This window comes from Mus musculus, chromosome 6 (genome assembly GCF_000001635.26).
Source record: "Mus musculus strain C57BL/6J chromosome 6, GRCm38.p6 C57BL/6J".
Classification (NCBI taxonomy): Eukaryota; Metazoa; Chordata; class Mammalia; order Rodentia; family Muridae; genus Mus; species Mus musculus.
This window is the reverse complement of record NC_000072.6, coordinates 104,359,725-104,374,315: the sequence shown is the minus strand read 5'-3', so window position 1 is coordinate 104,374,315 and position 14,591 is coordinate 104,359,725.

Sequence of the window (14,591 nt, the reverse complement as noted above, 5' to 3'; positions counted from 1 at the left end):
TTACCAAAAATTCTATAACTTATCCATGACCATAAATTTAGCTATGCCACTTTACTATTCTTGAGCATATATTTAAGATGGTTGGTTTCCTTTGACAGGCAACCTTGTATGAGCTTTTTCAGAGTTTGCCCTTTGAAAGCCATGTCCTGCTGATCCTCACAACTCTTTTTTGATCCAGGACATCTTTCTGTAAATGCACATCACAGCAAGTAACCCATACACCTGTTGCTTTTCTGTATCTTCTTTTTTTTTTTTTTGTACACTTAGCCTACAAATCGATTAACACCCATGTCTGGCATGAAGTTATGAGCAGGTGACAGACAGGATTTTAAACTCGCTGACTAGTCACTAAAAATGATGACTAACAAATCAACAGCTTAGTTGAATGTAGGGATAGTTGAAAGGGCAATAAAAAAGTCAGTATAGTCAGGCTCATGTGGAAATTGTCCCAAACATAATTTCTTCAGTTCTAAAAGGACAGAGAGAATGTGAATCACAGCCAGGCACAGTGGCCCGCCCTTTTACTTGGAGTCAGAGGAAGGCTGATCTCTGTGAATGTGAGGCCATCCTGGTCTACAAAGTAAGTCCAGGACAGTCAGTGCTTGTTATATAGAAAAATTCTGTCTCAGAAAAAACAAAAAAGAAAAAATGTGAATCACAATTAGAAAATTTAGAAGAATAAAAACACTGGCATTATCATTGGAATGTATAAGATATAAATGATCTTCCTTCTCACAACAACCTTTGGAAGTGTCCCCTCCTCTCCTGTCACTCACCCAGTTTTTGAGGCAATGTTTCACATTGTATTGTTTTCTGCTACAACATCCAGCATGCATAGTAGAGAGAGAAAGATAATTTAGTCTAATGACCTTGTTTTGTAGACAGAAGCATAGACAGCTTTTACTGGATAAAACATACATCAATGTGTCATTTTTATCCAAATTCCTCAGAAATTTTATTTCAGAATTAGTGTACAATTGCATGTTGGTAAAAATAATTGAAATGTTCACTCATCTGCCACAAAACTCTCTATGATATTTTTGCAAATTTTATTAACACAGTGATAAAATATAATGGCATATCAAAGCCATAACTTTAATATGCTAACAGATTTGTGCCTGTAGTCTCTCTCTCTCTCTCTCTCTTTTTCCTTTTCTGTAGTCTCTTCTCATTTTCCTTTCATCCTCTAATTCACAGGATTACAGATTTTCAATGAAAGGCTGTTTGCAAAACAACAACAACCACAACAAAAAGTAGAGAAAGCACTAGTGTCACCTCTTAGTGAAACTAGAAAATATAAGATATTTCAGAATAAGATTTAAAGTTAAAATAAAAAAAAACAATAAAAATTAAAAAAGCAACAGCTTTGGGTCATTCTAAGACAGAATGAACCATCATTGGTGGAGTTTGATGTTCATAGAACTGTCCTGTGCCCCATTTTTCACTTCCTCTCCCCAGTTACCTTTCACCTCACGCTACAAAAGTAAAGGTTGTTTTCAAAATACTCTGCAATTGTGAAGCTACCCTTGGTAAAAGGTATGAACACTGGACAAGGATGGAGAGGATGTGAGCACTTACACCTCTGCCTTGCTCTGACCCACACTATGACAAAACCTCCTGAAGTAAATAGTTACTAAGCCCTGAAATCCATTTCTTGTGGCTTTAGCATCAATATGCCAGTGATTTCAATGACAAGTGACATTCTTTTTTTTTGTTTTTTGTTTTGTTTTGTTTTATTATGTTTTGTTATTTTTTAATGTGAATGTTAGGAAAGAAACTAATCCATCACGATGAAGATAAAATGTCTCCAAGATGGGTGATCCCCAGTGCAATGGCTTTAACATTAAATTATTACAAAGAGCAGAAGGAAGCCCCATGTGGTTATAACTCTGAGAAAGGAGAGGAGAGGGCACAAGAAGCAATGAGTACAGCAATGACTTTATCTGAAAGCAATGAATTACTACAATCCTAACATGTTCTATTTCTTAGGAGAAATCTGTGGGAACACGGGTTAGCTCATCTGTCCTTGCATTAATCCATCCATCTATTCCTTCAACTATCCATCCATCCATCCATCCATACATACATACATACATACATACATACACACATACACCCATCTATACATCCATTCTTTTGTCCTTCTAGCTATTTTCTCATAAACATTTATCAAATAACATTTTTGTTTAAAATAATGAGCATAGAGGCATTCTGTGGCATAGCCCGAACATTGCTGGAGAACTACCCCTGGTGGTGCAGATAAATGGAGAGCCTGTGCCCTGATGAGCTCAGCTGCAACACAGGCCCAGATCCATGGTTCTGAATTGGCCCACCCCAAAATCTATATAATCTGCAGGTGGTTGGGATGCTTGAAAGGGTCAACCTGTTGTTCCAAAGCTGCAGGATCTCCATGACACTAGGCAACAAAAGGATAACCAGGAGGAGTCCCGAGGAGGATCCAATATTGATGGTGTCAGCCGGTCAGTGGTGGTGCATGCATTTAATGCCAGCACTTGGGAGGCAGAGGCAGGCAGATTTCTGAGTTCAAGGCCAGCCTGGTCTACAGAGTTAGTTTCAGGACAGCCAGGGCTACACAGAGAAACCCTGTCTCAAAAAATAAAAAAATAAAAAAAAAAAAAAAAGAAAAGAAAAGAAAAGAAAAGAAAAAAAGAAACAAAACAAAACAATATTGATGGTGTCACTGAGATCTCAAACCAGATGCTATGACTCATTTCAATGAGCATTTGCAAGTGATAATGTGTGTACAATGGCATATACTACAGGACACACCATGATATGCTATAGCTTCCACCATGAGATGTTTCATATGCTGTGTGTGTGTGTGTGTGTGTGTGTGTGTGTGTGTGTGTGTGTGTTTTATTGGGCAGGAGGTTTTCAAGGGCAAAGGGAATATATGAGAGGACAGAGAATGATTTGATATTCACAAGAAATCAATAAAAAATTTTAATTAGTGAGCAAAAGATTAAATAATTTGCTAATTTCAAAGTTCATAGTCTGATGAATAATATTTACTGATTGGAAACAAACCCTGACACCCGACCACTGTCTACTTCTGTGATTTGCTTGGTCTGATCTGATACAAAATATGCTATCTGTTTTACCCAGGTGAGTCTTCAGCTTCCCAACAGTAACATAGTAAGAATTATGTGTGTATGGTACCTGATAACAATTAAACCATGATCTTCAGATAACTCAAAAGATCAATCCATGACTGCATCAGATTATTGTAACATACTTTTCTGTCTTTATGGAAATTCATGCTTTGGATACAAAATTAGATTAATACACTCTTTCTTTTCATTCTTTTTTATTACATATTTTATTTATTTGCATTTCTTTTTCTATTAGGTATTTTCTTCATTTACATTGATTAATACACTCTTAGTAGTGATAAAAATATGTCTGCATGGTCTACCTAAGTATGCAGATAGACAGACAGGTAAATTAGGTGGGCTCTGAGAGATCTGCACTTCATCCCTGGGAAAGCTGATTGCTAGTGTAACCAAACAGTGAACGTGCTCACTTGTTACAAGGACTAGGGCTGGCTGATTTTACAACTACTGAAGTAAATATTTTAGAAGCATTGTGGAAAGAGGAAATTACTTAATTTCAAGCAAGCCCTGCAATCCAAGGGAAGCTTGTCGTGAGGTATTTTCCCCTCCGTGACTTTACTTTGTCATTTTCCTAAAGATCCAACTAATAACTACACATGACAGGTGTATGATGGGTAGTATGTTTAAAGCAAGCAGCTTGTTTGCTAGGATCTTGATTTTTTTTTCCTAAATGTGATTTCTCTCTATCCTGATGCCTATTTTCCCCTATCTTTCCCAGAAAAGGTTTGTGAATTTATCAGAGTATCTTCACTATGATGACTCCACTAGAAAAAAAAAAGTTAAAATGCCTTTAGCTGAAGAATTGGGACAAGATTCTCTAAAGATATCTCACAGTGCAAACACAGACATCTCTCCACTTACTTTTTCTTCTGGTACAAAAAGAGCATTCTCTTTTTCTTTCACCTCTACAATATTCACTGTGTTATAAAACCCAGCTGAAAGGACAGAACTGACTTTCTTGCTAGGGTCAGTCCAGAAATTCTGGCTTCTAAATAATAATACAGTTCAGACTTGCTTAACACAGATACCAGTTGGGAGTTACACCTGCAGAGTTCCTTAGATAAATCCCTGAGGTGGTGGTGGAGAATCCCTAAATCAGGCTATTAACCATCTTGCCTAGTTGAAATATGTAGAAATTTAGCATTAGTTTTAAGTATAAGTTGCTTGCCAGTAAGACAACAATTAAAAAAAAAAAGACATATCAGAGTGGTGCTCAGGAAAAGTGGCTGCTCTATAGATTGCAGAAGTGAAAATGTGTTAGACTTGACTGTGTGTATCCATCCTTCTGGAAGAAATGCTGACAAACAGTTCTTAGAATCTGTGGACTCATTAGGTAACATAGTTCACTTAGGAAGAGAGGCTGAAACAAGGATAAATTTGTAGATCTGCTTGGACAGAAGTGATTTATTTTTTTCCAGGGATTTGTACCTGAAGCAACTTAAGTCAGTGTTCTCCATTAAAATGAGGTCAATGAAATTAGACATGGCATGATCACTACTGGCATGAAAACAAAGAGTTATATGAATAATAAATAGTAGTAAATAATAATGATGATGATGATGTCCATATATGGAGAACCCCCCACAGTTTTCTACACCCAACCCTATTACCTCCTAATTTCTTTCATTACATTAATTTACCCAGAAACAGAAATAAATAGAGTTTTACCTACAGTATTATTGAGATAATTGAAGCATCAAAATTTCCTCTTTTTAAAAGTCAGCATTAAAGTGTACCTGTGTAGGTGTCCACAAAAATATCAAATAATTAGTTTACTGTACTTCAAAGTCATTAAATCTTGTTACCAATTTCAATGAATCCCCCAATATGCACTAATGCTCATATTGTGGTAAAGAAATGATAACTATTACTGTCTCTTTAGTGTTGTCATTAGGTGACAGGATATGGCTTTCTATCTTAAAGTTTAAAACTGATACACACATGATATCAAGGTATCTGTGTAGAATGAAAAGATGAAACCCAGGAAGTCACAGCAGTCATGATTTTCATTTGGTACAGTCAGGAACACATGGGCCAGAGAAATACCCCCGGGGTTTTCAAGACTGCAACAAGCTGAATTCTCTGAGAAGAGATTGAGGGGTGATGGTGGGATTAATTCCTCTGCTAACATAGATAGATCTGTCCTTGGAAAAATCTCATTTCAAATGCTTAGGGAACCTATCTAAAGCAAACAGTCCGATAATATACCAGGAAACCTATAAACTCAGATTGTTAAATGTCAACCTGCTGATAGCTGTGTAAAAAAAAAAAAAAAATCAACAGGTAGTTCATCTCTAGGGACAACTGTCAGAAAGGTTGGGAAATGGTTATGTACAGAAATACTAAGCAGGCTTAGTGAACAGGTAACATGCTGGAAAGATGCTGAGGAAAACCGTGAAGGTTTGAGAGCATATGTAGTTGAGACAGGTAGGTGGTGGTAAAGCAAGTCAAAGAAAATAAAGAATAAAAGAAAACCCTGCAATCCACAGGTGTGACCACAGTATAATTTATTTTAGGTTTGATCAGAGAAATGAGTGAGGAAAGGCACTTAGTAAAGATACATTGATTTCCTGTCATCTCAAGTGGTCATCTCATGTGACAATCTATTCCCACACCTCTTGGAAAACAAGTGGATCCTGGCTCCTGAGACAGAATCTCCAGGCTTGCTTTTAAATTATGACTTTATCACTCACGAATTTTGTGACTTTGGATAAATGAATCAAATAATTTGAGCTTGTTACTTCATCTTGAAAATGCAAAAGAGCCCGCACAGCAACAATGGTGAGAAATATAATCATATTTTCCCAAGAATATCTTTGGTACCAAGCCATATGAGCTACACTAATATGTGTTACTACACTGCTCTGTGAAAGGAAATTGCAATATTGAACTTCTGTCTCTCTCATTTCTTATCCCATGATTTTAAATTTCAATAATTACCCACTCATACCACCTACACAACTCTGGACCGGGATTGTCTAACCTCCTACAGCCCCTTCCTCCTACTACATTGTGTTCTTGAATGCTCTGATCCACATGTTGTCAAGGTAAAAATTATCTCCCCCTTCTTTCGGCATTTGATACAAAGCCTTGTTTTCTTGTCATTTGTTTAAAAAATAATAATAATACGTTGCTTCTCTCTCTCCCTCTCTCTCCCTCTCTCTTTCCCTCTCTCTCCCTCTCTCTCTCTCCCTCCCTCTCTCCTCCTCCTCCTCCTTCTCTTCTCTTCTCTTCTCTTCTCTTCTCTTCTCTTCTCTTCTCTTCTCTTCTCTCCTCTCCTCTCCTCTCCTCTCCTCTCCTCTCCTCTCCTCTCCTCTCCTCTCCTCTCCTCTCCCCTCCCCTCCCCCCACCTCCTCCCCACCCCCAACCCCCAACCCTCCTCCCTCCCCCTCCCCCTTCCCCCTCCCCCCTGCCCCCTCTCCCTCTCCCTCTCTGCCCAGAAGTGTTAGAATTCTTCTGTTTCCCACCTAGGACAAAAATTGAATATTCTTTCAATCCTTCTAGTTTCTGATTTCTAGGTGGGTAAAATATATTTGAGCTTTGAAGCAATTCAGTTAGATGGTATGAGTGACATATTGTAATCTCTCAGTATCCCCAAAGAATGACTTCCAGAACTCTTGGGTGTTTCAGAGTCTGCTTAAGTCTCTTCTTTGAGATGTCTATATACAGACTCTGCAATTTTTTATAGAGTTTAATATGATTCTAGATTATTTAGATATAATAAGATGTACCTGCTTTGTAAGCATTCATTATGCTGTGCTCTTTTAGGAGATACTGATAAGAAAACAAAGTCTTTACTTGTTCAGCACACATATAATTTTTTTCTTAAATGTTTTACAACAATGCCCTAGAAACCTGTAGATATGGAAGACTGGATTAACTCGGGTGCTTCCCCACGACCATTGCTCACATCTGCCATCTCAATCTTCTCGAAAGCAGAAGGACACCAGAGGCCCCTGTATGGGCTCTAAGCCTCTTGGGTTGAGAACTACATGGCAGGACATAAAGGACTGGGCAGGAAGGACCCGTAACCATATCACTTTTCTGAGAGTGGCTGTTCTCCCCTTTCTACATCTCAGTTTGGTATTATCTCTTCTAGCACTTTGCTCAGGACCTAGTGATTCCTCTAGCATCTTGAGAATGATTAATGGCTTCTGTCTCTGGGTACACATTGGCTACACATTGTTCCTGCCATGCATCTGTATAAGGATCCCTCCAGACATTCTCTTGGGAAAACCTTTTACATTGAGCCATATTTTGTTACTACTAGAACACTAAATGATGGGTAAAGAACTCACCACAATGCCTTGTCACATAGAGAAATTAGCTCTTAAAAAATAACAACTATACATATAATCAAGCAATTTCTAATACTTCATTATCATGGTTAGTCAGTGTCTGTAGAGCTTCTGTTTCAAAAACACTTGCACAGAAAATGTGAATTTATTTCAGGAGTTCCAAAATGATCCCTTTAGAAAACTTCAAAAACATGCAATGCTATAAATAATTTGTTGTTGAAAATATTTGAAATAAAACATGTCAACATTTTCTTTCTAAAAGTTCACTGGTTTTAAATCCTGCTTTAATTGGGGATTTAACTTTGTTTGGATAAGCTAGACTAGCTATGTGATCAGTTTTAAAACATTCATTGCTTTATTTTTTATTTAATTAATATTTCCCTTTTAGCATAGAATTAATTTAATAGAAAAGATTCATCAATTAGAAATGGGCAGATTATGGGCAGTATCCTATACTCAGTATAGTCAGTATGGAGGAAGTGAGATTCTTCCTTTAAGCAATGGGATTATCATAGCAGAGAAGTATTTGAATCGAATCTTATCTCCTGTACATTCTGCATCCTTAAGTATATACTGGAGATGGGAAACGTATACTGTAGATGGGAATGTAAATCAATTGTTGGAGAATTTGGCTGAAAAAACAGGAAACCCAGCATGCAAGAATGAGTTTTGAAATAGACTTTATATCAGTCATACATGATTAAGGCACACGCCCACAAGCTCTCTCTATTTGATCCCTGAAAAAACACTAATTATAAATAAAATCACATTTTAAAAGCCTGGTGTTTGGGGCTATGAAATGTGAATTGCAGGGGCAGGACACTTTTCAATCAGTGACACAATGAAATACTAAAGAGATGTGAGATATATAGCACAGCACAAAGAGCTTTGAGAACCCAGAGATGAAATGTCTTCTTGTATTATTAATGTTCTGTCTTAAGCCTCATTTTCTAATTTCTCCATGTACTTAATTAGCTCTAAGTCATTTTATGTTTTCTCAATATCCTGGGCTTTGCTGCATTAGCCTGATGAATGTATTCTATTCATTAACCTACAACTCATTAGATACACTTCTTTTAAAATATTTCAGTGGGACTGAGCCCAAGCCTCACTCCACTTAAGGAACCATCCAGCTTGAACAAAACATTTACCTGTTCTGCTCCTGTTTTTTGTTTGTTTCTTGCTTTGTGATTTGTTTTGTTTTACCTGTAAAGTGATGGATCAGTTTCTGGGTTTATTATTGTACATGTTATCCCATTGTTTAGAGATTCTGATGATGTTAAGATGCCACTCCAGATAATGACAGCCATAATCCAAAGACTGGTGACATGTATGAAGGACTAAAGATTACTACATATAAATATATTAATCACAATTAGGAAAAAGCTTTAAAATTTGAAGAAAGAAAGAGTTAGATAAAACTCCATAAAGTCAGACTAGAATTGGAATTTTTGTGTTTATTCATGCTATTTTCATTGACGTAGAAATAGATTATGGTGCATATATAGATAATAGACTAAAGACATGTACATGTTTGTACATGCACACAATAAATTAAAAGATATGGGCCCAAGGGAAAAATTCCTGAACAAAACAGCAATGGCTTGTGCTGTAATGTCGAGAATCAACAAATGGGACCTCAAAATTGCAAAGCTTCTGTAAGGCAAAAGACACAGTCAATAAGACAAAAAGGCCACCAACAGATTGGGAAAGGATCTTTACCAACCTTAAATCAGATAGGGGACTAATATCCAATATATATACAAAGAGCTCAAGAAGCTGGACTCCAGAAAATCAAATAACCCCATTAAAAATTGGGACACAGAGCTAAACAAAGAATTCTCAACTGAGGAATACCAAAATGGCTGATAAGGACGTGAAAAAATGTTCAACATCCTTAATCATCAGGGAAATGCAAATCAAAACAACCATGAGATTCCATCTCACACCAGTCAGAATGGCTAAGATCAGATTTCAGGTGACAGCAGATGCTGGCGAAGATGTGGAGAAAGAGGAACACTTCTCCATTGTTGGTGGGATTGCAAGCTTGTACAACCACTCTGGAAATCAGTCTGGCGGTTTCTCAGAAAATTGGACATAGTACTACCTGAGGATCCAGCAGTACCTCTCCTGGGCAAATACCCAGAAGATGTTCAAACAGGTAATAACACATGCTCCACTATGTTCATAGCAGCCTTATATATTATAGCCAGAAGCTGGAAAGAACCCAGGTGCCCCTTAATAGATACAGAATGGATACAGAAATTGTGGTACATTTACACAATGGGGTACTGAACAGCTATTAAAAACAATGAATTTATGAATTTCTTAGCAAATGGATGTATCTGCAGGATATCATCTTGAGTGAGGTAACCCAATCACAAAAGAACTCACATGATATGTACTCACTGATAAGTGGATATTAGTCCAGAAACTGAGAATATCCAAGATATAATTTGCAAAACACATGAAACTCAAGAAGAATGAAGAACAAAATGTGGATACTTCATTCCTTCTTAGAATGGGGAACAAAATACCCATGGAAGGAGTTACAGAGACAAAGTTTGGAGCTGAGACAGAAGGAAGGACCATGCAGAGACTGCCCCACTCAGGGATCCATACCATAATCAGCCACCAAACGCATACACTATTGCATATGCCAGAAAGATATTGCTGACATGACCCTGATATAGCTGTCTCTTGTGACATTATGCCAGTGCCTGGCAAATATAGAAGTGGGTGCTCACAGTCATCTATTGGGTGGAACACAGGGCCCCCAATGGAGGAGCTAGAGAAAGTACCCAAGGAACTTAAAGAGGTCTGTAACCCTATAGGAGGAACAGCAATATGAACTAACCAGTACCCCTGAGCTCTTGTCTCTAGCTTCATATGTAGCAGAAGATGGCCTAGTCAGCCATCATTGGGAGGAGAGGCCCTTGGTCTTGCAAAGTTTATATGCCCCAGTACAGGGGAATGTCAGGGCCCGGAGTGTGTGGGTTGGGAGCAGGGCAGGCGAAGGGTATAGGGGACTTTTGGGATAGCATTTGAAATGTAAATGAAGAAAATACGTGATAAAAAATTTGTTTAAAAAAAACTCCATAAAGTCAGACCAGAATTGGACATTGTTGTGTTTATTCATGCTATTTTAATGGATGTAGAAGTAGCTTACGGAGCATATATAGACAATAGACTAAAGACATGTGCATGTTCATACATGCACACAATAAATAAAAATATAAAATGTGACTATAGTTTCATATGTCACATATGTATAATTTGTATCATATATATATATATATGTATATGTGTATATATATGTGTGGATATATATATATATATATATATATATATATATATATATATATATATATATTAGATATGACATATAAAGGAGAATGTGGTGAAATGTTCACAGTTGTGATATCTGTATGAACAAAGGGTTTTGGCATTGTTCTGTTAGCTTTTGTATAGATTTTTACTAAAAAATAAATAACAAACAGGTGCATATGAGAACGAAAAAAAAGGAAGGTTGGTGGATCTATGACTTATGAGCCTTGTAAGGAGGGTGACAGACCATCTCTTGCTGTAGTTACAAATGGTTACTAGTTATCATGTGGTTTCTGAGAATTGAATGTGGGTTCTCTATAAGTGCCCTTACTTGCTGAGCCATCTCTCCAACCCCTGTACCTAGTTTGTTAACATTTTATATAAATAAATGTTCAACTTTATCAGAAATAATACCACTTCCCCATCACAGAGGACCCTTCTTTTAGAAGAGGTCAACTTTTCTAAACTGAGTAATACATTTACCAAATTATATACATATTTTTAAAAAACCTGTGATGTACTGAGAAATTAATTGATTCATTTAGAGCTAAAAAGTTAATATGAAACTCATAATCTTCTGGGAGGAGACATTTAATTAGTGTTTCTGGTTTAAACATCAATGTGATGACTTGCTTAAAGGAAAACAAAGTGAATGCATGGACACACTAGTCTGAGTCCTTCACTCATGATCTACAATACTGGGTGGAACAGCATCTGCAGCTTATGCCTCAAAATTGCTAAGTATTATCACCCACTATCTCCTTTATGATGGACGACCCTTCTAGCAGGCAGACCGGGAGCTCTATTATACAGGAATCATTTGGAACTGAAGACATTTCATGAACTCAAGAAGAGGCATCAGCATTGCTATCATTTGCCTAAAATCGGAGTTTTAAAAACTGGGATTGACAAGTCCCTTCCGCTCGACTCGTGACTCGAGCCCCGGGCTACCTTGCCAGCAGAGTCTTGCCCAACACCCGCAAGGGTCCACACAGGACTCCCCACGGGACCCTAAGACCTCTGGTGAGTGGATCACAGTGCCTGCCCCAATCCAATCGCGTGGAACTCGAGACTGCGGTACATAGGGAAGCAGGCTACCCGGGCCTGATCTGGGGCACAAGTCCCTTCCACTCGACTCGAGACTCGAGCCCCGGGCTACCTTGACAGCAGAGTCTTGCCCAACACCCGCAAGGGTCCACACGGGACTCCCCACGGGACCCTAAGACCTCTGGTGAGTGGATCACAGTGCCTGCCCCAATCCAATCGCGTGGAACTCGAGACTGCGGTACATAGGGAAGCAGGCTACCCGGGCCTGATCTGGGGCACAAGTCCCTTCCGCTCGACTCGAGACTCGAGCCCCGGGCTACCTTGCCAGCAGAGTCTTGCCCAACACCCGCAAGGGCCCACACGGGACTCCCCACGGGACCCTAAGACCTCTGGTGAGTGGAACACAGCGCCTACCCCAATCCAATCGCGTGGAACTTGAGACTGCGGTACATAGGGAAGCAGGCTACCCGGGCTTGATCTGGGGCACAAACCCCTTCCACTCCACTCGAGCCCCGGCTACCTTGCCAGCTGAGTCGCCTGACACCCGCAAGGGCCCACACAGGATTCCACACGTGATCCTAAGACCTCTAGTGAGTGGAACACAACTTCTGCCAGGAGTCTGGTTCGAACACCAGATATCTGGGTACCTGCCTTGCAAGAAGAGAGCTTGCCTGCAGAGAATACTCTGCCCACTGAAACTAAGGAGAGTGCTACCCTCCAGGTCTGCTCATAGAGGCTAACAGAGTCACCTGAAGAACAAGCTCTTAACAGTGACAACTAAAACAGCTAGCTTCAGAGATTACCAGTTGGCGAAAGGCAAACGTAAGAATCCTACTAACAGAAATCAAGACCACTCACCATCATCAGAACGCAGCACTCCCACCCCACCTAGTCCTGGGCACCCCAACACAACTGAAAATCTAGACCCAGATTTAAAAACATTTCTCATGATGATGATAGAGGACATCAAGAAGGACTTTCATAAGTCACTTAAAGATTTACAGGAGAGCACTGCTAAAGAGTTACAGGCTCTTAAAGAAAAGCAGGAAAACACAGCCAAACAGGTGATGGAAATGAACAAAACCATACTAGAACTAAAAGGGGAAGTAGACACAATAAAGAAAACCCAAAGCGAGGCAACGCTGGAGATAGAAACCCTAGGAAAGAGATCTGGAACCATAGATGCGAGCATCAGCAACAGAATACAAGAAATGGAAGAGAGAATCTCAGGTGCAGAAGATTCCATAGAGAACATCGACACAACAGTCAAAGAAAATACAAAATGCAAAAGGATCCTAACTCAAAACATCCAGGTAATCCAGGACACAATGAGAAGACCAAACCTACGGATAATAGGAATTGATGAGAATGAAGATTTTCAACTTAAAGGGCCAGCTAATATCTTCAACAAAATAATAGAAGAAATCTTCCCAAACATAAAAAAAGAGATGCCCATGATCATACAAGAAGCATACAGAACTCCAAATAGACTGGACCAGAAAAGAAATTCCTCCCGACACATAATAATCAGAACAACAAATGCACTAAATAAAGATAGAATATTAAAAGCAGTAAGGGAGAAAGGTCAAGTAACATATAAAGGAAGGCCTATCAGAATTACACCAGACTTTTCACCAGAGACTATGAAAGACAGAAGAGCCTGGACAGATGTTATACAGACACTAAGAGAACACAAATGCCATCCCAGGCTACTATACCCGGCCAAACTCTCAATTACCATAGATGGAGAAACCAAAGTATTCCACGACAAAACCAAGTTCACACAATATCTTTCCACGAATCCAGCCCTTCAAAGGATAATAACAGAAAAGAAGCAATACAAGGACGGAAATCACGCCCTAGAACAACCAAGAAAGTAATCATTCAACAAACCAAAAAGAAGACAGCCACAAGAACAGAATGCCAACTCTAACAACAAAAATAAAAGGGAGCAACAATTACTTTTCCTTAATATCTCTTAATATCAATGGACTCAATTCCCCAATAAAAAGACATAGACTAACAGACTGGCTACACAAACAGGACCCAACATTCTGCTGCTTACAGGAAACCCATCTCAGGGAAAAAGACAGACACTACCTCAGAGTGAAAGGCTGGAAAACAATTTTCCAAGCAAATGGACTGAAGAAACAAGCTGGAGTAGCCATTTTAATATCGGATAAAATCGACTTCCAACCCAAAGTTATCAAAAAAGACAAGGAGGGACACTTCATACTCATCAAAGGTAAAATCCTCCAAGAGGAACTCTCAATTCTGAATATCTACGCACCAAATGCAAGGGCAGCCACATTCATTAGAGACACTTTAGTAAAGCTCAAAGCATACATTGCACCTCACACAATAATAGTGGGAGACTTCAACACACCACTTTCTTCAAAGGACAGATCGTGGAAACAGAAACTAAACAGGGACACAGTGAAACTAACAGAAGTTATGAAACAAATGGACCTGACAGATATCTACAGAACATTTTATCCTAAAACAAAAGGATATACCTTCTTCTCAGCACCTCATGGGACCTTCTCCAAAATTGACAATATAATTGGTCACAAAACAGGCCTCAATAGATACAAAAATATTGAAATTGTCCCATGTATCCTATCAGACCACCATGGCCTAAGACTGATCTTCAATAACAACATAAATAATGGAAAGCCAACATTCACGTGGAAACTGAATAACACTCTTCTCAATGATACCTTGGTCAAGGAAGGAATAAAGAAAGAAATTAAAGACTTTTTAGAGTTTAATGAAAATGAAGCCA